Raw genomic sequence first — 23,766 nt, 5'->3', positions numbered from 1 at the left:
CTCAGCACTCCTCCAATTGTGGCCTCTTGCAAGTATGCCATTTTGTTCAACCCACCATTGGTGGCCGTGCCTTTAGCTGCCGAGGCCCAAGCTCTGGAATTCCCTCCCTAAACCTTTGCATCTCACTCGTCTCTACCTTGCTCTGCTCCTTTAAGACACTCCTTAAAAACAAGCTTAGTCATCTGTCCTAATATCCTTATATGGCTCTGTGCCAAATTCTGTCTGATAATGCCCTTTGAAGTGCCTTGCGACGTTTTACCGCATTAAAGATGCTTTATAAATACAAGTTTGTTTTTGCACCCTGCTCACTCTCCTTTGCGTTAACTAGCCTCTTGTCCTCCCTTAATCTCTCCCTCCCTGTAAACTCCCCGACCCATATCCCATCAACCTTACCATCTCTCCTGGCCTCACTACTCCCATCGTGTCAATCGCAGATAATGCCATCGCTGATCACTTCCTCGTGTCGCTCTCCTCCCACACCGTCTTTCCAACCCCCAATCCCTATCTCCTTCTGGGTCCGCCTCTGGAAAAAACTCTCTCCCGACTCTCTTACAACCGCACACATCAGCTCCCAACTATCCAGCCTTTGGCCCTCCAATCACCATGACATCTCTGCAGCTATCGATCTGCTCAATCACACCCTCAACACCACTGTTGATGCCCTCGTCACTGTTAGAACAATTACACTTTCTCAATCTGGCTGTTCCCCCTGTTACAGCCTTGATCTTCGCTCCATCAAGACCAAGGGATATAGGCTTGAACGGATATGGCGCACAACTGGTTTAGCCATTCACTGCCAGATCTGGGTGGACCACATAAAGCACTATCCGGGTCCTGCTCTCATCTGGGAAAATTGCTCACTATTCCAGAATGTAAAGATAAACACCGGCTTCTATTCTCCACTGCTAACTGTCTTTTTAAACCCCTCTCCCCAGTCTCCACCCTCACCTCCGATAATAATTATGAGGAGCTCATGGACTTCCTTGTCTCTAAGATTCGTTCGGCTGCCTCTGCCTCTTCCCTTCTTTCCCTTAGCCCACCGGGACAAACTTCCTCGCAGGAAGCCCCCTGCCCTAACCCTGACCTCACATCTTTCTCCAGTTTCTCTCCAATCTCCGTTCATGACCTTTCCAAGCTCATCCTGTCCATGACACCCACTTCCTGCTCCCTTGACTCTGTTCCTACCAAACTGCTGACCACCAAGCTTCCTTTTCTGACTTCCATGTTAGCTGAAATTGTTAACAGTTCACTCTCCTCAGGTACTGTCCCCCTCTCATCACCCCTCGTCTCGAAAAACCAAACCCCCATCCTTCCAACCTCCCTGTTCTCTCCCAAATCCGTGCCCATCTTTCCCGCAATTCCACAGTGTCAGCTGTGGCTCCATGGGTAGCACACTCACCTCTGACTCAGAAGGTTGTGGGTTCAAGTCCTACTCCAGGAACTTGAGCACATAAATCTAGGCTGACACTCCAGTGCAATGTTGAGGGAGCGCTGCACTGTCAGAGGTGCCGTCTTTCAGCTGAGACGTTAAACCGAGGCACCATCTGCCCTCTCAGGTGGATGTAAAAGATCCCACGGCAAAATTGCGAAGAAGAGCAGGGGAATTATCCCGGGTGTCCTAGCCAATATTTATTTATCAACATAACCAAAAACAACAGATGATCTGGTCATTATCACATTGCTGTTTGTGGGAGCTTGCTGTGCGCAAGTTGGCTGCCGCATTTCCCACATTACACCAGTGATTACACTCCAAAAGTATTTCATTGGCTGTGTTTTGAGACGTCCGGTGATGGTGAAAGGCGCTAAATAAATGAGTCTTTCTCCTTTCATGTTTGAATCCCTCCAAGCCGGTATCCGCGCCTGCCACAGGACCGAAACGGCTCTCATCAAGGTCACAAATGACATCATTTGTGAATGTGACAGAGATAAACTATCCCTCCTCGTCCTTTTTGACTTGTCTGCAGCTTTAACACGGTTGACCAGTCTATTCATCTCCAACGCCTCTCCACTGTCGTCCAGCTTGGTGGGTTCTCATCTACATGTTGTCCTTTGGCGACATCATCTGGAAATACAGCGTTAGTTTCTACATTTTTGCAGATGACCCCCATCTCCACCTCACAACCACTTCTCTCGACCTCTCCATGGTCTCTAAATTGTTAGACTGCATGTCCAACATCCAGTTCTGGATGAGCAGAAATTTTCTTCAATTGAATATTGGAAAGACTGAAGCCATTGTTTTCAGTCCCTGTCACAATCTCCGTTTTCTAGACGCTGACACCATCCCTCTCCTCAAATCCTACGTGAGGCTGAACCAGACTGTTCTCAACCTTGGTGTCATATTTGATCCTGAAATTAGCTTTCGGCCACATATCCCCATCATAACTAAGACCGCCTATTTCCACCTCTGTAACATCGCCTGTCTCCGCCCTGCCTCAGCTCATCCACTACTGAAACCCTCATCCATGCCTTTGTTACCTCTAGACTTGACTTTTCCAACGCACTCCTGGCTGGCCTACCACATTCTACCCTATGCAAACTAGAGGTGATCCAAAACTCGCCGGCCCGTGTCCTAACTTGCACCAAGTCCTGCTCACCCATCACCCCTGTGCTCGCTGACCTACCATGGTCCATGGCACCGTGAGTGGCTCTGTTGTACAGGAGGGCAGGAAAAGGAGTGGGAGAGCTATAGTGGTAGGGGATTCTATTGTAAGGGGAATAGATAGACGTTTCTGCGGTGGCAATCGAGATTCCAGGATGGTATGTTGCCTTCCTGGTGCAAGGGTCAAGGATGTCTCTGAGCGGTTGCAGGACACTTTGAAGGGGGAGGGTGAATAGCCAGTTGTCATGGTGCATATAGGTACCAACGATATAGGTAAAAAAACAGGATGCGGTCTCACAAGCTGAATTTAGGGAGCTAGGAGTTAAATTAAAAATTAGGACCTCAAAGGTTGTAATCTCAAGACTGCTACCAGTGCCACGTGCTAGTCAGAGGAAATTAACGCAATAGTAAGGAAGGACATTAGCTTGGATGATGTGGAATCTGTATGGGTGGAGCTGTGGAATACCAAAGGGCAGAAAACGCTAGTGGGAGTTGTGTACAGACCACCAAACAGTAGTAGTGAGGTTGGGGACAGCATCAAAGAAGAAATTAGGGATGCGTGCAATAAAGGTACAGCACTTATCATGGGTGACTTTAATCTGCATATAGATTGGGCTAACCAAACTGGTAACAATACGGTGGAGGAGGATTTCTTGGAATGTATTAGGGATGGTTTTCTGGACCAATATGTCAAGGAACCAACGAGAGGGCTGGCCATCCTAGACTGGGTGATGTGTAATGGAAAAGGACTAATTAGCAATCTTGTTGTGCGAGGCCCCTTGGGGAAGAGTGACCATAATATGGTAGAATTTTTTTATTAAGATGGAGAGTGACACAGTTAATTCTGAGACTAGGGTCCTGAACTTGAGGAAAGGTAACTTCGATGGTATGAGACATGAATTTGTTAGAATAGACTGACAAATGATACTTAAAAGGTTGACGGTGAATAGGCAATGGCAGACATTTAAAGATCACATGGATGAACTTCAACAATTGTAGATCCCTGTCTCGAGTAAAAATAAAACAGCTCAACCGTGGCTAACAAGTGAAATTAAGGATGGTGTTAAATGCAAGGAAGAGGCATATCAATTGGCCAGAAAAAGCAGCAAACCGGAGGACTGGGAGAAATTTAGAATTCAGCAGAGGACAAGGGGGTTAATTAAGAGGGGGAAAATAGAGTATGAGAGGAAGCTTGCCCGGAACATAAAAACTGACTGCAAAAGCTTCTATATATATGTGAAGAGAAAAAGATTAGTGAAGACAAATGTCCCTTGCAGTCAGATTCAGGTGAATTTATAATGGGGAACAAAGAAATGGCAGACCAGTTGAACAAATACTTTGGTTCTGTCTTCACAAAGGAAGACACAAATAACCTTCTGGAAGTACTAGGGGACCGAGGGTCTAGTGAGAAGGAGGAACTGAAGGAAATCCTTATTAGGCAGGAAATTGTGTAAGGGAAATTGATGGGATTGAAGGCGCATAAATCCCCGGGGCCTGATAGTCTGCATCCCAGAGTACTTAAGGAAGTGGCCCTGGAAATAGCAGATGTATTGGTGATCATTTTCCAACAGTCTATCGAATCTGGATCAGTTCCTATGGACTGGAGAGTAGCTAATGTAACACCACTTTTTTAAAAAGGAGGAAGAAAACAGGTAACTATAGACCAGTTAGCCTGACATCGGTAGTGGGGAAAATTTTGGAATCAATTATTAAAGATGAAACAACAGCGCATTTGGAAAGCAGTGACAGGTTTGGTCCAAGTCAGCATAGATTTATGAAAGGGAAATCATGCTTGACAAATCTTCTGGAATGTTTTGAGGGTGTAACTAGTAGAGTGGACAAGGAAGAACCAGTGGATGTGGTGTATTTGGACTTTCAAAAGGCTTTTGATAAGGTCCCACACAAGAGATTGGTGTGCAAAATTAAAGCACATGGTATTGGGGGTAATATATTGACGTGGATAGAGAACTGGTTGGCAGACAGGAAGCAGAGATTCGGAATAAACGGGTCCTTTTCAGAATGGTAGGCAGTGACCAGTGGGGTGCCGCAGGGTTCAGTGCTGGGACCCCAGCTATTTAAAATATACATAAATGATTTGGATGAAGGAATTGAGTGTAATATCTCCAAGTTTGCAGATGACACTAAACTGGCTGGCTGTGTGAACTATGAGGAGGACGCTAAAAAGCTGCAGGGTGACTTGGACAGGTTAGGTGAGTGGGCAAATGCATGGCAGATGCAGTATAATGAGGATAAATGTGAGGTTATCCACTTTGGGGGAAAAAACACGAAGGCAGAGTATTATCTGAATGGCGGCAGATTAGGAAAAGGGGAGGTGCAACGAGACCTGGGTGTCATGGTTCATCAGTCATTGAAAGCTGGCATGCAGGTACAGCAGGCAGTGAAGCAGACAAATGGTATGTTGGCCTTCATAGCTAGGGGATTTGAGTGTAGGAGCAGGGAGGTCTTACTGCAGTTGTACAGGGCCTTGGTGAGGTCTCACTGGAATATTGTGTTCAGTGTTAGTCTCCTAATCTGAGGAAGGACGTTCTTGCTATTGAGGGCGTGCAGCGAAGGTTCACCAAACTGATTCCCGGGATGGCTGGATTGACATATGAGGAGAGACTGGATCAACTGGGCCTTTATTCACTGGAGTTTAGAAGGATGAGAGGGGATCTCATAGAAATATATCAAATTCTGACGGGACTGGACAGAAGTTGGGGAAGTCCAGAACTAGGGAACACAGTCTAAGGATAAGGGGTAAACCATTTAGCATAGAGATGAGGAGAAACTTAGTTGGTAACTTGTGGAATTCCCTACTGCAGAGAGTTGTTGATGCCAGTTCGTTAGATATATTCAAGAGGGAATTAGATATGGCCCTTACAGCTAAAGGGATCAAGGGGTATGGAGAGAAAGCAGCAAAAGGGTACTGAGGTGAATGATCAGCCATGATCATATTCAATGCAGGCTCGAAGGGCTGAATGCACCTATTTTCTATGTTTCTATGTTACACTGACTTCCAGTTCAGCAACGCCTCGATTTCTAAATGCTCATCCTTATTTTCAAATCCCTCCCTATCTCTGTAATCTCCGCCGGCCCAATAATCTCTCTGGATCTTGGTGCTCCTCCAATTCTGGACTTTTAAGCATCCCCGATTCTAAATGCGCCACCATTGGTGGTTATGCCTTCAGCTGCTTGGATCCGAAGCTCTGGAATTCCCTCCCTAAATCTCTCTGCCTCTCTACTTCTCGTTCCTCCTTTTAGACTCTCCTTAAAACCTACCTCTTCGACCAAGCTTTTCATCATCTGCCCTAATATCTTCTTATCCGGCTTGGTGTCAATTTATTTTTATAAAAGCTCATGTGAAGTGCCTTGAGCTGTTTTACTATATTAAAAGGTGCTAAATGACTATAAGTTGCTGTTGTCTAGATTTTATAAATTTGTTTAAATTGCTACTTATAGGCAGGACAGAATTGATAGTGCAGTTTAATAAAAATGGAGCTTTCTATTTGGGTTCATCCTGGTATTGCGCCACCTAGCGGTGGGAGGAGTGAGGTTGCAATCAGTGCAATCGAGTGGAAACTCCAAGCCTTTATATAAAACTTAGTGCATCTTTTCGCTGATAAGAAAGCCCAGGCATAAACCATGACTTTATAAGGAAGAGAGTAATTTATTATATAGCAGAAAAATACATTTAATTCTAACAATATCTACAATTGTTGCATGATTTAGAATTGCTTCAACGGCACGAAGAAAACCTTCAAACTCCCAAAATGCATTCGCCGATCTGAAATCAAAGGTCTATCCCAGACTAATCCCTAATGGAATTTTTACGTGTACTCCTGGTTGGCTCAGACTTGCTAAATATCTCTGTGTCCCTGGGTTGTGGTGTGGTACCTAGTCTGGGGCCAGGTTATGGAGATCTTCAGCTGGTCTGGAGCCAGGTTATGCAAGTTCCTGTGGAGATTTGTTCTTGTTACAACCACGAAGTGTAACTCAGCAACCCCGCGTTGCTTCAGCCCTTCTGGAGCCAGTTTTACACATTGATATAACACTGTTGTATATTTTATGTATTTTTGTACTGCTAGCCCCTGGGTGTGTGTGAACAGTGCAGTGTGACTCCGGGATCCCATTACTCTGGTTTGCTGACGGTGAACGGCACTGCTGGAATGTGTAACATGGACCCCGGATTCATAAAGCAGCAAGGCCTCTCCCGGGGGAATGACCAGGAGTGAAGAGTTCCAAATTGGAGAACTGGTGCGAGCGGCCAGGAGCTCACGTTGGGACCTCTTCACCCTGCACAGTAACAGCCCAAGAGCTGTGAGATGTGAACATTTAAAGAACTCAAAGCTGCCCACGCTGTTTTAAATGAGGCGGGAATGGTGGCCGGGCAAACCACCCTCTCCCAGGTGGCTGCAAACCTGGCGGCTAAAGGGAGGTGAGGGCAGCTTGGTGGGAACACCTTTCCAGCACTGCTGGTGGAGCAGGAGGGGCGGGAATGCTTCGCTGCACCCGATCACAGCACACACAGCGCCCCCCCCCACCACCAAGATCAGACCCCCACCCTACCGCAATCACCGCCCCCCATGTTCCATGCTCCCTCCCAGTGACCACCACCCACCCCCATGCTCCCACTAACCCAGTACAGGCCCTCCCCCCCCCATGCTCCCACTAACCCAGTACAGGCCCTCCCTCCTCCCACCCCCACTAAAGCTCCCCCCGCCCTTTCCCATTCCGGAGGGGGCCACAACCCAGGAACGCTCCCCGCCCGACAGGGGGCCAAGCCTGTCCGTCAGACCTGCTCCCAGGCAGGGAACCTGCTGGAAATAAAAGACACGCTGTGAATTTAAATCTGCACAGTGACCAGTGCTCCTCCCCCGACCCCCGCTCACAAAACCAGCTCCAGTCACCACCGGCCCATTCTCTCCGCTCACACATCAGATTAGGAACTTATGGCTCGAAATGCCGCAGTTTAAGAGGAGCAGCATTTTTACCCTCATTATACGATCCAAGATATAAAACAGGAAAGAGTTTCTCAGTGAATGTGTCAGTAAAAGTGTAGAGATTGGACATATCATCAGCGTTGTAAAAGGTCACCTGTCCTCCCTCATAGTCCAGGTAAACTCCGATGGTCCTGGGCTTCACACTCGGGGTCAGTGGGACACATGGGCTGTCAGCGGCTCTATATTGATTCCCATTTTTCAGACACAAAGTCCAGTATCCATGTTCAGGCCTTGCTGTTATACTTCCCTTCCTATTGGCTGACTCTCTGACCACACCCAAACTCGACTCAGTCTTGTCCCCGACCTCCACCTCCCAGTAGTGCTTCCCTGATGTGAATCCCTCAGACCCCAGGACACAATAACACCCATCGAATCTCTCCAGGTTATTAGGAAGCTGTAATTTTCTGTTACTGATTCTCACACTGGTCCGGTCCCCAGACAGGATGAGCGAACAATGTGCTGTGTTTGGGTCCAGGGTCAGTGAGGCTGGGACTGGGGAAATAAAAACAACAAGATGTTCAATATTTTAGACAGAGGAAGGTGGACGGACACAGGTTAATATCTGGTGTCTGTATAACTGGACTCGGCAACCAGACCATAATTTCTGTATCAGTAAATACTGCAGACTGGGTACAGTGTACAGTGAGATATATTCCCAGACTGCAGTATGTACAGTGAACAGATATTACAGACTGGGTACAGTGTACAGTCAGATATATTCCCACTGCAGTATGAACAGATATTACAGGGTCCCAGTCTGATCACTGTCCAGTGAGTCCTGGGTCAGAGAGGAACACAATCAGCCCAGGGTCCCAGTCTAATCACTGCCCAATCTAAGGTCCCACATAAAGAACGGCCCCTTGAGTGAGGCCCCAGAGGCTGCTGCCCCAGTGACCTGTACCCAGCAACAGGCAGCACCTTCAGGAGAGGGGGCAGAGAGCAGGAAACTACAGAAAGTGGACACAAAGCTGGGGAGTTTCTGACCTGGCGAGATGATCTGTTTCATTTCCTTCCACACTGCGTAGAGTAATGGGCCTCGAAATGCTGCGTATTTCAGACTAGCCGACACCAGTATCTCCTCATCTTCACCTTTCTCTGCACCTTCACCATCCTCACCTTTGTCCAGGTACCTGTTTGAATGAGATTGATTTATTCACTCACTGCTGGATACAAACTGATCACAGTGTCAGACCGTGTGTGGGTTTGGATTGGATACTCACCTTTCTCTCAATCCTTTCAGTTCCTGCAGGACAGAGAATCAGAAACATTTTAATAAATACAGGGTGCTGTTTAGATTGTCCTGTTTAATGATGTGTAATCAGTGGTTTCAGTAAAATATGAAGGGATCTGGGGGGAGTTTTCACTGACGGGCCCCAGTGATGTGATACGACATCAGTTAACCCCGGAATACACTCCACAGGGTTTCCTCTGCTGCTGAAGACTTTGAAGTTTCATTGATCCTGTCCAACATGTCACTGCTCCCAGGGCCAGCACCCACGGACTGAACCCCAACATGTCACTGTTCTCAAGAGAGCACCAATGGGCCTGTCACTCATTAAGGACAGGAGGGGAGGGGAGGGGAGAAATCTGAGAGGAGACAACCTTTAACTTGAACAAAGAAACTTCTGTAACCTATAGGGGATATTCAGATGGCGAGTCGATTGATATATTGCTCGATGCTGTTCGGCCTGTAATAACAGTGTAATGGTTAGATTGACAGGGCAAGAACAAGATCAATATCTCTCACTCACTCAGGTTCTCAGAACCAGGGCCCGGGAAACAGAGGGATTTCCGGCAGCGATGGTCTGTAAGCCTGGTAGCTCTGAGTTATACTGCTGACTGCACAACACAGTCAAACTAGGTGAAGCCGAGCACCTCTATTTAGGTACATTGGTTGAATTCTCAGTGTCAGTGAAGTATCTATTTCAGTGAAGAGTGGACTGTCCTCTCCACTCTTTACTAACATTGAAAACATGAAGGGGACCAGCAAGAGGTTTAATAAATTTTCCTCACTCGGGTTCCAGTTATACTGCAGCCAGTGTGAGGGCCTGACAGTGTGGGACAGTCTCCTCGACACTCAGAGCTCAATCCTGACTGATACCTGTTGGTCCTCAGTTATACCGCATATTGTGCACTGTTGTGGTGTGGTTTTGAGCCCTATTATAAAGTGCTGTTTACACTTACACCAACAGCTTGGGGATTGGGTTACAAAGGGTCACCTTGAGAAAAGAGATACTGTCTTGCTGCTCGATGTCTGCACAAAGGTTCAGTATGTTCTCCTCAAGTGATGTCAGTTCCTCTTCAATTCTTTCCAAGCTCTTCTCCATTGGGCGCAGATCTTCCTCCTTTTGTCTCCTCAGCTCTTCGATTAAATGTTTCTCTTTGTCTTCAAGATATCGATGGATTTTGGCAAATTGTGTGGCGATGTCTTGCTCCAGGGATTCTGTGAGTTCCTAAGATGGAGAGAGAGATCATTTAACCAGCGTGTTTTTAAAGGGTGACAGTGTTTAAAGGTAACAGCAGTAATACTCACATCCAGCTCTGAAATCTTCTCCTCCTACTGCCGTTTTAATTCACTTTTACTTTTCCTTTCACCCTCCATGGAATCCAAGGCCGATTTCAGCTGGTCCTAAAAATGGAATCAGATCTCACCATAACCCATTGCAATGTCTGCTGTTTATTCCCAAACTGTGAGGAGAGGTGTCAGGGATCGTTGTCTGTGTCACTAGTGTGTAACTCTGTTTACAAAAGGCAGAGTGAAAAGTACTCAATCAGACTAGGCACAGCTTCAAACCAACAACTGGTTTATGGTACATTAAATATATCAATGGGAATGATCGGGTCGACATAGAGAAGATGTTTTCACCTGTGGGGGAGTCCAAAACTAGGGGCCATCAATATAAGACAGTTACTAATAAATTCAATAGGGAATTCAGGAGAAACCTGTTTACCCAGAGACTGGTTGTGTTCCTGTGAAACCTGTTTACCCAGAGCCTGGTTATGTTACAGTCGAATGGCATGTTCTGTGCTGTAGACTCTAATTCTATACAGATTTCTCAGTGAGTACAATCAGTTTCCTTGCTCCTCAGTTATGAAATACAATCAATATGGAACACGCTTTGAACACTGGCTCACCTTCTCTAGCTAAGCTCTTGAAACTAGCTGATCCAGAATTTTAATCCATGGACAGTTTCTCACTGCTGATGTGAGAACACAGCTCACTCACTGTGTTTGGGAGAGTGAGAGAGACTTATTTGTCACCAGCCTTAAGTCTACGAGATGGGGAGTTCCAGCTACTGAACTATCAATGTTATGACCCTGAGTGGAACCTGACCCTTTGATGCAGCATCAGCAGGCTTTTATATGTCGGTTTTAGCTAAGTCCCCTGCTGGGCCAATGGAATGGGATGGCACCTGAACCCTTGGGTATTGCACAAACTGATCTTCTCGCAATGGCATGCAATGTGTTTTACGTTGTACCTAGTGACCCTCCCACTGAACAGTTAATTATCATTTTAAGTGACTGGTTGCAAATAATTCATGGTTGTTGGCTTATTGTGAAGAAAAACAAAGTGTTTGCAACCATGGAAGTTAATCCCTTATGAACTGAATCAAACATGGTAGTAGAAATATCTGTTCAAAAGTTAGTTGAAGCAACATCAGCACAAAGCAAATGAAGAAGTGTCACTGTGGGAGTACCTTCACGACACGGACTGCAGTGGTTCAAGGTGGTGTCCCACTACCATCTTCTCAAGGGCAATTAGGGATGGGCATTGAATGCTGGCCCACATCACATGAATGAATGAATACAAAATAAAAAGGTGTGACATTTCTGATTTTAACAGACCAACCAGACTGAAAATTTCTTGAACATTCTCCCACATCCAAGTTCAGGAGGTAGCTTTACTGTCTCCAGATCTAGTGCAGAGACACTGTTCCTGATCCAACTCCCCACCCTTTCACACACACTGTACCCCATTCAACTCCCCACCCTTTCAGACACACACTGTACCCCATTCAACTCACCACGCTTTCACACACACACTGTATGCCATTATTCATACTCTCTATTTTCTGTCCGTTAGCCAATCCTCAATCCATCCTAGTATATTTCCCTCAATCCAGTAAGCCCTAATTTTGTTTAATAACCTCTTGTGTGGCACCTTATCGAATGCCTTCTGAAAATCCAAATACGCCACATCCACTGGTTCCTCCTTTTCAATTCTAATAGTTACAACCTCAAAAAACATGATCTCCCTTTCAATTTATTTTTCTTAGACGGTCTCTCGTATTGAGAATGACTTGCTTCTACACTAAAAAGGGATGAGTTCACAGGTGTTTCAATGAGGGACCTGTTATTCCAGGTCCCGAACCAGATATTGCAGGGTGGAAGATGTCTGTGCGTGGATTATTTTAACGTGTGGTGGCCGTTGCACACCAGCCACCACATGGGCTTGACAGAGCTAGGTCTTGGTCCAGCGGCAAGGATTACCCAAGAGGACTGGAGACCAGCTCACATTTGCACACACACACACAAACAAACAAATACAAAACAACAGTGCATACAATTACCGCAGATGTGAGGTCAGGCTATTGAAACGCAGTCAGAGCCCATGTATAAATAACACAATCACTGTTCAGGAAGGTCAGTTTTTGTACCCACTGTCTACACTACTGCAGACTCCTGCTGACACCTGTCCTTCCGTTTCTGCCGCTCCCGAGCATCACCCACCTTTGTTCTCAAAATTAAACACGTCCTATATTACTGGAATCATTGGATGACCAATCAGCTTCCGGGGGGTGGGGGGGTGGGGGCAGTGGGGTGATGACGAAATCAGCCCCCTGACTAATCGGCTCGCGACTGCCTGTGATTCAAACTGGTTCATTCCATCGCGAAGGAAGAGTGGGAAGGGTAAACCTGACACTGAGCCACATAAGGAGATATTAGGAAAGGCGAGCAAAATCTTGGTCATAGAGGTAGGTTTTGAAGAGCATCTTTAAAGGAGAGAGAGAGGTAGCGAGGCCGGACAGGTTGAGGGAGGGAAGTCCAGAGCTAAGGGCCTCGGCAGTTGAAGGGCCGACTAGCAATGATGGTGCGATTGAAATCGGGGATGGTCAAGAAGCCAGAATTGGAGGAATGTAGAGTCTGGGGATAGAGAACCTCACCGCCTTCTTAGGAACTTTAACCACTTTATTCACTTTCTTATTTGAGCTCTGTTTTGAATTAGTTTATTTTTTTGTTGTATGTTCAACAACAGCATTGAAGAGGGAAAGTGATACTTGGAGCAACTTCTTCTGTCAAAGCTGCAACGATCGTTTCACAATAAATGAGCATTCAAAACTTAGGGGAACAAAAATGTTTTTAACATGATCTTGGAAGAAACAGAAACTCAAATCAATCTTCCCCTCATCTAAACAAGTTTCAACCAGGTCTTGAAGGCCAAACGCTTTTAAAGAGGTTCTGAAATACTTAAAACATTTGAAAATTGAAATACCTCAAAATCTGATTTTGAATGTATTGTGTTCCTAACACAGATGAGGCCGCACACAGGGAGGTTAAAGTAACAGTGACCTCAGTCTTTAATAAAAACACTCCAGAGTGAGGAACAGGCCTTAGGGGGGCCGGCTTATATACACAGTTCCCAAGGTATGCTGGGATCCCTTGGGACTTCAGGGGATGAGCTCCCTGGTGGCGGAACATGCTTTACAGATACACAACATCACTCCACCTGCCAAAGTCAAAGTGAAAACTATTTACAAGGTGAGGCAGTCGGGAGCCTTTCTTTCCCTGGTGGACCGCCTCGGTACAAATGTCTGTTCTGGTGTGTTGGCTGTGCCCTCGCTGGGCTGGCGTGTTGTTGGCCCTGCAGGGCCGCTAGGTGAGCCTGGCCTTGCTGGGCTGTTGGGCGTGATGGGTTTGATTTCCTGGTCCGGCGTGGTGTCGTTGATCCTTTGGGTGTGTGTTGTGGGCTCGAAAAAGGTGGTGTCTGCTGTGGGTTGTTCAGGGCAGTCTGTGAACCGCAGCCTCGTTTGGTCCAGGTGCTTTCTGCAAATTTGTCCATTGTCTAGTTTGACTACAAACACCCTGCTCCCTTCTTTAGCTATCATCGTGCCCGCGATTCACTTGGGACCATGTCCATAGTTTAGCACATAGACAGGGTCATTCAGATCAATTTCCCGTGACACAGTGGCGCCATCATCGTTTAAATTTTGTTGCTGCCGCCTGTTCTCTACCTGATCGTGCAGGTTGGGATGAACCAGCGAGAGTCTGGTTTTAAGTGTCCTTTTCATGAGTAGCTCAGCTGGGGGCACCCGTGAGTGAGTGGGGTCTCGTGCGGTAGCTGAACAGTACTCGGGACAGGCGGGTTTGGAGTGAGCCTTCTGTGACTCGTTTAAGGCTCTGTTTGATGGTTTGTACTGCCCGCTCTGCCAGCCCATTGGAGGCTGGTTTAAACGGGGCTGAGGTGACATGTTTAATCCTATTGTGGGTCATGAATTCTTTAAATTCGGCACTGGTGAAACAAAACATGGCCCGTTGTCACTGACCATTATGTCAGGCAGGCTGTAGGTGGCAAACATGGCCCTCAGGCTTTCAGTGGTGGCAGTGGTGCTGCTTCCCGACATTATTTCACATTCAATTCATTTTGAAAAACCATCCACCACCACCAGGAACATTTTACCGAGAAATAGGCCCGCATAGTCGACATGGATCCTCGACCATGGTCTGGAGGGCCAGGACCACAAACTTAGTGGTGCCTCTCTGGGCACGTTGCTCAACTGAGCACATACGCTGCATTGCCGTACACAGGACTCGAAGTCAGAGTCAATACCGGGCCACCACACGTGGGATCTGGCTATCGCTTTCATCATTACTATACCCGTTTGTGTGCTGTGGAGATCCAAGATGAACGTCTCCCTGCCCTTTTTTGGTAGCACTACGCAGTTACCCCACAACAGGCAGTCTGCCTGAATGGACAGCACGTCCTTTCGCCGCTGGAACGGCTGGATAGGCTCTTGCATTTCAACGGGGATGCTGGCCCAGCTCCCATGCAGTACATAGTTTTTTTACTCGGGACAGCAGAGGATCTTGGCTGGTCCAAGTCCTAATCTGGCAGGCCGTGACAGGTGATTTATCATTTTCAAACGCTTCCATGACCATCAACAAGTCTGCGGGCTGCGCCACCATCAACAAGTTTGCAGGCTGCGCCATTTCCACCCCCATGGTGGGCAATGGTAGCCAACTGAGAGCATCCGCACAGTTCTCAGTGCCTGACCTGTGGTGGATGGTGTAGTTATACGCTGATAGCGCGAGTGCCCATCTTTGTACGCGGGCTGAGGCATTAGTATTTATCCCCTTGTTTTCAGCCAACAGAGATATGAGAGGCCTATGATCGGTTTCCAGCTCAAATTTGAGGCCAAACAGGTACTGATGCAGTTTCTTTACCCCGAACACACACGCTAATGCCTCTTTCTCAATCATGCTATCAGCCCTTTGGGCCTTAGACAAGCTCCTGGAAGCAGAGGCAACAGGTTGCAACTTCCCCGCAACGTTAGCTTGTTGTAATACACACCTGACTCCATATGACGACGCATCACATGCTAGCACAAGTCTTTTACACGGGTTATACAATACAAGCAGCTTGTTGGAGCATAAAATGTTTCTGGCTTTCTCAAAAGCAATTACTTGCCATTTTCCCCATACCCAGTTCTCACCTTTGCGCAATAACACATGTAGGGGCTCTAAAAGGGTGCTTAACCCCGGTAGGAAGTTACCAAAATAGTTGGAGTCCCAGGAACGACCGCAGCTCCATGACGTTCTGTGGCCTGGGCGCGTTCCCGATAGCCTCTGTCTTGGCGTCTATGGGCCGAATGCCGTCCGCCGCGATCTTTCTCCCCAAAAACTCCACTTCTGTTGCCATGCAGACGCCCTTCGACCTCTTCAGCCGCAGCCCTACGCGATCGAGTCCTCCAGGGTTTGTAGGTGCTCGGCGGTATCCCAACCCGTGACCAATATGTCGTCCTGAAAGACCACCGTGTGTGGTACCGACTTGAGTAGGCTCTCCATGTTTCTCTGGAAGATCGCTGCAGCCGACCGAATTCCAAACGGGCATCTGTTGTATATGAACAGTCCCTTGTGCGTGTTGATGCAGGTGAGGCCCTTCAAAGACTCCTCCAGCTCCTGCGTCATGTAGGCCGAAGTCAGGTCGAGTTTGGTGAGCGTCTTGCCTCCTGCCAGCGTCGCAAATAGGTCGTCTGCCTTAGGTAACGGGTATTGGTCCTGTAGCGAGAAACGATTAATAGTTACTTTATAATCGCCACAAACCCTGACCGTGCCATCACTTTTGAGTACTGGAACAATCGGGCTGGCCCACTCATTGAATTCCACTGGGGAGATGATGCCCTCGCGTTGCAGCCTGTCCAGCTCGATTTCCACTCTCTCCCTCATCATGTGAGGTACCGCTCGTGCCTTGTGGTGAATGGATCATGCCTCTGGGACCAAGTGGATCCGCACCTTCGCCCTGGAAAAGTTTCCAATGCCTGGCTCAAAATGGGAAGGAAAGTTGTTAAGAACCTGGGTACATGAGGTGTCATCAACATGTGATAGCACTCGGATGTCGTCCCAGTTCCAGCGGATTTTGCCCAGCCAGCTCCTTCCAAGCAGTGTGGGGCCATCGCCTGGGACAATCCAGAGTGGCAGTTCGTGCATCGTGCCCTCGTAGGTGACCTTGACCATAGCGCTGCCTAGGACAGCGATAAGCTCTTTGGTGTACGTTCTCAGTTTTGTGTGGATGGGGCTCAGGGCTGGTCTGAATGCCTTGTTGCACCACAGTCTCTCAAACATCTTTTTACTCATGATGGATTGGCTAGCGCCAGTGTCCAGTTCCATGGCTACAGGTAAGTCATTCAATTTTACGTTTAGCATTATAAGTGGACATTTCGTTGAAAATGTGTGCACCCAATGTACTTCAGCATCTGCCTCCTCTCTCTGAGGCTCGAAATTGCTTTGATCCACCATGGACTGATCTTCCCTACCACGTGGTGGTTAGCAGGTTTTGCAGAGCTTGCAGCTCGTTTGCATGCTTGTTGGAGGTGCCCCATTGTTCCACAGTTCTTGCAAACATACCCTTTGAAGCGGCATGAATAGGCTGAATGGAAGCCTCCACAACGCCAACAAGGTGTGAATTGCCTTGCATTCATCCTTTGTTGGGGACTCAGTCATCTGGGTCACCTGAGGCCTGCTGGCAGTTGCAGACTCGTGGATTCTGGCCTGTATATTTCTGCTCGCAAACACAGTTCCAGTTAATTTATGAACATTGCTAGCACTTGTGTGCTGAGAGATTTATTTGGTGTTATCACTGGTGGACATAAACGCCTGTGCTATCGCAATGGTCAATGTTTCTACAGTCAAAAGTTTTCATAGGATGGTCTCATAGCCAGTGCCCAGTACAAAAAAGTCTCTGAGCATTTGCTCCAGGTAGCCATCAAACTCACATTGTCTTGCAAGTCGCCTTAGCTCAGCGAAGTAGCTCGCCACTTCCTGACCTTTAGATCACTGGCACGTGTAGAATCGATACCTCACCATCAGCATGCTCTCCCTCGGGTTAAGATGCTCCCGAACCAGTGTACACAGCTCCTCGTACGACTTATCTGTGTGCTTCACCGGAGCCAGAAGATTCTTCATGAGGCTGTAGGTCGATGCCTCGCAGACCGTGTGGAGGACCGCTCTCCTTTTTGCAGCGCTTCCTTCTCCGTCCAGCTCGTTGGCTACAAAGTACTGGTCTAGCCATTCGACATAGGCTTCCCAGTCCTCACCTTCCGAGAAGTTCTCTAGGATGCCCACAGTTTGCTGCATCTTTGCGTTGGATTCATATTCTCGTCGCCAGTTATTGTGTTCCTAACACAGGGATGTTAAAGTAACAGTGACCTCAGTCTTTAATAAGACACTCCAGAATGAGGAACAGGCCTTAGCGGCCGGCTTATATACACTGCTCCCAAGGGCTGCTGGGATACCTTGGGACTTAAGAGGATGAGCTCCCTGGTGGTGGAACATGGGAGTGCATGCTTTACAGATACACAACAGAATGATTGAGTGAAGTGAGCAGCTTTACACAAACATGCAACCATTGTGTTGAGGAGGATTGGGGGGGGGGGGGCGGGAGGATTTGTACAAGTTACCTTGTACTTTTTAAATATATATCATTAAGACGTTTAGGAAGGGAACCAAAAAAGGGGAAAAGCACAAAGCATAACCCTGCAACTGAGTGATGTTGGTGAAATGTTAATGCATTATGTAGTTCTTTTATATCCGTAATTTCTGACAAGTAATTTATTAAATAGAGTTTGAGACGACGAACTAAAAGCTTTTAATTAATTCTACCATAAACAAACTTGCAGAATGGGCATGTAATTAAATGACGAATTAATTTCAATATAGATAAGTGTGAGATGTGCATTTTGGTAAGACGATTAAAGAGGCTACCTAATCCTTGGAAAATTAGAGTCTAAATGGAGTAGAGGTGCAAAGGGATCTAGGAGCACACATTCACAAATCATTAAAAGTAGCAACGCAGGTTAAACAAGCCATAAAAGCACTGGTGTTCATTTCTAGAGGAATACAATTCAACAGCAGAGTAGTTATGTTAAACGTGTGTAGAATCTTGTCTGTGTCATGATGTGAGACAGTGGGGTGGCAATATGGCATTACTGTAAATATGCTTTTAAGTGGATGCTGTTGTTATAAAATTTGCTCACGGACAAAAAGGTCGCGCTCAAGGAGTTCGTGGCCCGCTCAGTACAAAAAAAAGTTAGAGGGAATATTGGTTGTCGGGCTGTCGGGAGTTTCAGAGATGGTAGGGGGGCGGTGAAGCCATGGAGGGATTTGAACACAGGGATGAGAATTTAAAGTTCGAGGTGTTGCCGGACCAGTCAATGTAGTCAAGGACTGAGCATCCCTCAGCTCTCTGTCAGTGTGGGGCTACAGGCTGTGCTGTGTCCCACCTATAATGAAGGACACCTCACTGAAAGCTACATTACACTACAGCCAGAGTGGCCAAAACTCCAGGAATTGATACATCTCCAGGACAGGACTGCGAGCAAACCCGGGAGAAAAATCATTGGGGCATTAAAAATGGTGCGTTTGTTTCATTTTCTCTGAACACTTTTGTTCATTAGTTATAAAAATATTGTCGATGGGGGAAAAGGCTGTTTGACTTAGACAAGATTCATCCAACCAGGTAATGAAGAGTCTGTTCACTTTCCCATTGACTCGGAAGGCGGTGTGAGGATGGACATGTCCGGCGACCAATGGCGGGAGCCTGGGGGCGGGGCGTTTACAGGTGGGAGGTCATGTGATGAAACCTCCAGGAAACTCTTTTTGGAGTTCACCTGCAAAAACATAAAACATGTATCCGTGCCACCCGACCTGGATGACACACACAAGACATTTACAAGGCCCCTTTTTTATTTATTTTTTTTGTGTTTTTTTTTTTGGGGCACTAAAATCAAATTTTTCCTTTTTCCAGTGCCCCCTATAAAAGGAGAGGGGGACACTAAAAGCACCGGCAATTAAAACAAATTAAACTTTAAAACGTAAAATCAAATTAAAATTTGGTTGCCGGGCGTGATGATGCACTCCAATCCCTCCGGTGCCCACCTCTCGCGGAAGGCCGCGAGCGTACCGGTGGACACCGCGTGCTCCATCTCCAAGGACACCCTGGATCGGATGTAAGAGCGGAAGAGAGGCAGGCAGTCAGGTTGAACGACCCCCTCGACCGCCCGCTGCCTGGACCGGCTGATGGCACCCTTGGCCGTGCCCAGGAGCAGTCCTACGAGGAGGCCCTCGGACCTACCCGCTCCCCTCCGCACAGGGTGCCCAAAGATCAGGAGAGTGGGACTGAAGTGCAGCCAGAATTTCAGGAGCAGCCCCTTCAAATAGTGGAACAGGGGCTGCAACCTTGTGCATTCAATAAAAACATGGAACACGGACTCCTCCAGACCGCAGAAATTGCAGGCGGCCTGGGAGTCCGTGAACCGGCTTAAAAATTTGTTGCACGGCACTGCTCCGTGCACCACCCTCCAGGCCAAGTCCCCGATGAATAGTGGGAGGACCCCTGCGTAGAGTGCCCTCCATCGGGGACCCCCGCCTCCTCCGGACGGCAAGATGGTACGCCATGGCGTGTCCGGACGGCCGGCGAGGATGGCAAAGTTGAGGGTGTGCAGGAGCAGCCCGTACAGGAAACCCCTCCGCGCGGAACTGAAAGGCACGGAGGGGATTTCCCCGAGGCGGCTCAAGTTGTGAGGCGCCGGCCCCCGAGGGAGGTTCCGGGGTTTGGCGCCGATGAGGAATTCCGTCCGGACGGGGGTCAGTTCGGACGGGATCTCCCCACGTGCTTGAGCCTCCTCGATACACCTAACGGAGTCAGGGCCCAGAGCTGTTTTTAGCGACTCGATGGCATCGGCCGCGCGGCGGACGTTGGCAGAATTTAGGCGCCGCGCCAGCGTGACTGGCGCCATCCAGCCCGCTCCTCCGCCATCGAGCAGGTCCCTGACCCTGGTCACCTCACCAGCCACAGCCCTCTCTTCCGACCGCCACATGAAGCCTCGGCCGTGGAGGTACGGATTCCCGAGCAGCGGCTCCTGCAGGACGGCCGCCACTCCAGCCGGCGGAGAGCTGCGCTTGGTGGAGACTTTGTTCCAGACCCTGATGAGTTCCCTGTAAAAGACAGGCAGCTCCCGGAGGGCGGTCCTGGCACCCCCCAAGTTCACAAACAGGAGCTGCGTGTCATAATTGAGGTCGAGCTGCTGGCGGAAGAAATACCTCGCCAGAGCACACCACCTAGGAGGGGGCTCGACGTAAAGGTATCTCTGCAGGGTCTGAAGACGGAAAGTCGCGAGCTGGGCGCTGACGCACACCAACGACTGACCGCCCTCCTCAAGCGGGAGACTCAAGACCGCGACAGAGACCCAGTGCTTCCTGTTGTTCCAGAAGAAGTCCACCAGCTTCTTCTGTATCTTGGCGACAAACGCAGGGGGAGGGGTCAAAGTGACCAGCCGGTACCACAGCATTGCGGCCACCAGCTGGTTTATGACTAGCGCTCGACCCCTGTAGGACAGCACTCGGAGCAGTCCTGTCCAGCGCCCTAGGCGAGCGGCGACCTTGGCCTCCAGCTCCTGCCAGTTCGCCGGCCAGGCTTCCTCGTCGGGGCTAAGGTAGACTCCCAGATAGAGGAGATGGGTCGTGCTCCAGGCAAAAGGCCTGAGCTCCTCCGGCAGGGAGTCCACCCGCCACTGACCCACCAGGAGTCCGGAACATTTCTCCCAGTTGATCCTGGCGGAGGACGCGGCCGAGTAAATCTCCTGGCACTCACGCATCCTCCGCAGGTCAGCGGGATCCTCTACCGCGAGGAGCACGTCATCGGCGTAAGCCGAGAGGCCATGGAGGGATTTGAACACAGGGATGAGAATTTAAAGTTCGAGGTGTTGCCGGACCAGTCAATGTAGTCAAGGACTGAGCATCCCTCAGCTCTCTGTCAGTGTGGGGCTACAGGCTGTGCTGTGTCCCACCTATAATGAAGGACACCTCACTGAAAGCTACATTACACTACAGCCAGAGTGGCCAAAACTCCAGGAATTGATACATCTCCAGGACAGGACTGCGAGCAAACCCGGGAGAAAAATCATTGGGGCATTAAAAATGGTGCGTTTGTTTCATTTTCTCTGAACACTTTTGTTCATTAGTTATAAAAATATTGTCGATGGGGGAAAAGGCTGTTTGACTTAGACAAGATTCATCCAACCAGGTAATGAAGAGTCTGTTCACTTTCCCATTGACTCGGAAGGCGGTGTGAGGATGGACATGTCCGGCGACCAATGGCGGGAGCCTGGGGGCGGGGCGTTTACAGGTGGGAGGTCATGTGATGAAACCTCCAGGAATTGTCCAACCAGAGTTGGCAGCTGTAACTACAGCAGCAGTGTAAATACAGTCTGTAATGGAGAAAGTGTTACTGGGAGCTGCATTATACAGCAGTGCAAATACAGTCTGTAATGGGGAAAGTGTTACTGGGCGCTGCATTATACAGCAGTGTAAATACAGTCTGTAATGGAGAAAGTGTTACTGGGAGCTGCATTATACAGCAGTGTAAATACAGTCTGTAATGGGGAAAGTGTTACTGGAAGCTGCATTATACAGCAGTGTAAATACAGTCTGTAATGGGGAAAGTATTACTGGAAGCTGCATTATACAGCAGTGTAAATACAGTCTGTAATGGGGAAAGTATTACTGGAAGCTGCATTATACAGCAGTGTAACACACTAGTCCACACACCAACACTATTAACTGGTCTTATCTCAGATTCTTCGCTGTCAAATTTCAGTGTTGAGCTGAAAGTGAGCAAACAGAAGGTCTGACCAAAAGTTTTTCATTAACTTCAAACGGCCCAATAAACACGGTGAGCGATGGAGACGGGTAACTCACTGTGTCTCCTTACCTTGTACTTCAGAACTGCCTTCCGGAGCGGCAGGAACCTGTGGTCTGAATGTGCAGGAGATTCTGCACAACTGCCGCACATCAGAATCTCATCCTCCTCACAGAACATTACCAGCTTCTCCCCGTGTCCCTCACAGTCAGACCGCTCCTTCTCCCCGTGTCCCTCACAGTCAGACCGCTCCTTCTCCGTGTCCCGGTTCACCTCCCCGTGTCCCTCACAGTCAGACCGCTCCTTCTCCGTGTCCCGGTTCACCTCCCCGTGTCCCTCACAGTCAGACCGCTCCTTCTCCAGCTTCAGGTCCAGCTCCAGCTGCCGAGCTTTCTCGGAGAGATTGGCCAACACCCTGTTACTGATGTAGCTTCTCTGCGAGCGAATCTCTCGACATTCTGGGCAGGACACGGCCTGATCCCGGTGTTCCCAATACTTCTGGATACAGGATTTACAGAAATTGTGCTCACAGTCCAGGCGCACCGGCTCCACAAACAGAGACAGGCAGATGGAGCAGGTTAAATCCTCCGACAGGGTGAAGACCTGTTTACTGACGGCCATCTCAGTCGCTGTTCCTTATTCTGCGCCTCACTTTACTTTCAGTTTCATTTCCCTCGGGTTATTGTGAACTCATTTCACAATCTGTCCTCTTAAACGGTCACTGTTATCAGGCACACTGACTGGCAAATCTTCATTTCTTTGAATGTCAAACATATAAAACACAAAGGCACCAACATTCTTGGGCCTGGGGATGGTGGATTGAGGATCGAAGTCTGGGGGTAGGGCTGGAATTTGGACTGGGACCCCGGCTGTGACATAACCTTAAAATCAGAGCCAGGCCATTCAGGAGAGAAGTTAGAAAACACTTCTTCACACAAAGGATGGGAGAAGTGTGGAACTCTCTCCCACAAACAGCATTAGATGCTAGCTCAATTGGTAATGAATAATTTTAATTGTGAGATTGATAGATTATTGCTAGACAAGGGTATGAAAGGATATGGAGCCAAGACAAGTGGATTGAGTTAAGATACAGATCAGCCAAGATCTCACTGAATGTCGGAACTGGCTCGAGGGGTTGAATGGCCGACTCCTATTCCTATCTCCCTCAAAGACTTGAGGAATGACATCTGCCCACTCCCCTGCCAGAATCCCACCAGTTCCACCTTTACTGCAGCCCGGGGAAAGTACACCTGCAGGGAGTGGGCAGACATTGTTATACTCTTCATTCCCAGGATATGAGCCACGCTGGCATTTATTGCTGATCCAGAATTGACCGTGAGAATCATAGAATGGTTACAGCACAGTACGTGCCGACTCTCTGCAAGAACACTTCAGCCTGCAGCTGGTTCCTTTCTCCGTAGCCCTGCAAATGTTTTTCTTTCAGGTATTTATCCAATTCTCTTTTGAAAGGCATCACCACCCTTTCAGGTAGTGCGTTCCAGATCTGAATAACTTGCTGCAAAAAGGTTTTTCTCAAGTCGCCTTTGGTTCTTCTGCCAAACACCTTCAACCTGTGTCCTCTGGTTCTTGACACGTCCGCCAATGGGAACAGTTTCTCTCTACCTACCCTGTCTACACCCCTCATGATTTTGAACACCTCTATCAAATCTTATCTTAACCTTCTCTGATTGTGATCATGGTGGGCCTTGTTCTTGTCTGTGTCACAAATGTGCTCCCACAATGCAGAAATTTCC

General features: G+C 48.2%; 1 pseudogene; it reads right to left on the bottom strand.

Annotated features, from left to right (window-relative positions):
* Positions 1-7,529: 7,529 nt before the first annotated feature.
* LOC139229848 (zinc-binding protein A33-like) lies at positions 7,530-22,681 on the bottom strand (annotated as a pseudogene).
* Between the last annotated feature and the right edge of the window lie 1,085 nt (positions 22,682-23,766).

Source organism: Pristiophorus japonicus, chromosome 19 (assembly GCF_044704955.1).
Source record: "Pristiophorus japonicus isolate sPriJap1 chromosome 19, sPriJap1.hap1, whole genome shotgun sequence".
Lineage (NCBI taxonomy): Eukaryota > Metazoa > Chordata > Chondrichthyes > Pristiophoridae > Pristiophorus > Pristiophorus japonicus.
This window is presented reverse-complemented; position numbering and strand designations above follow the sequence as displayed.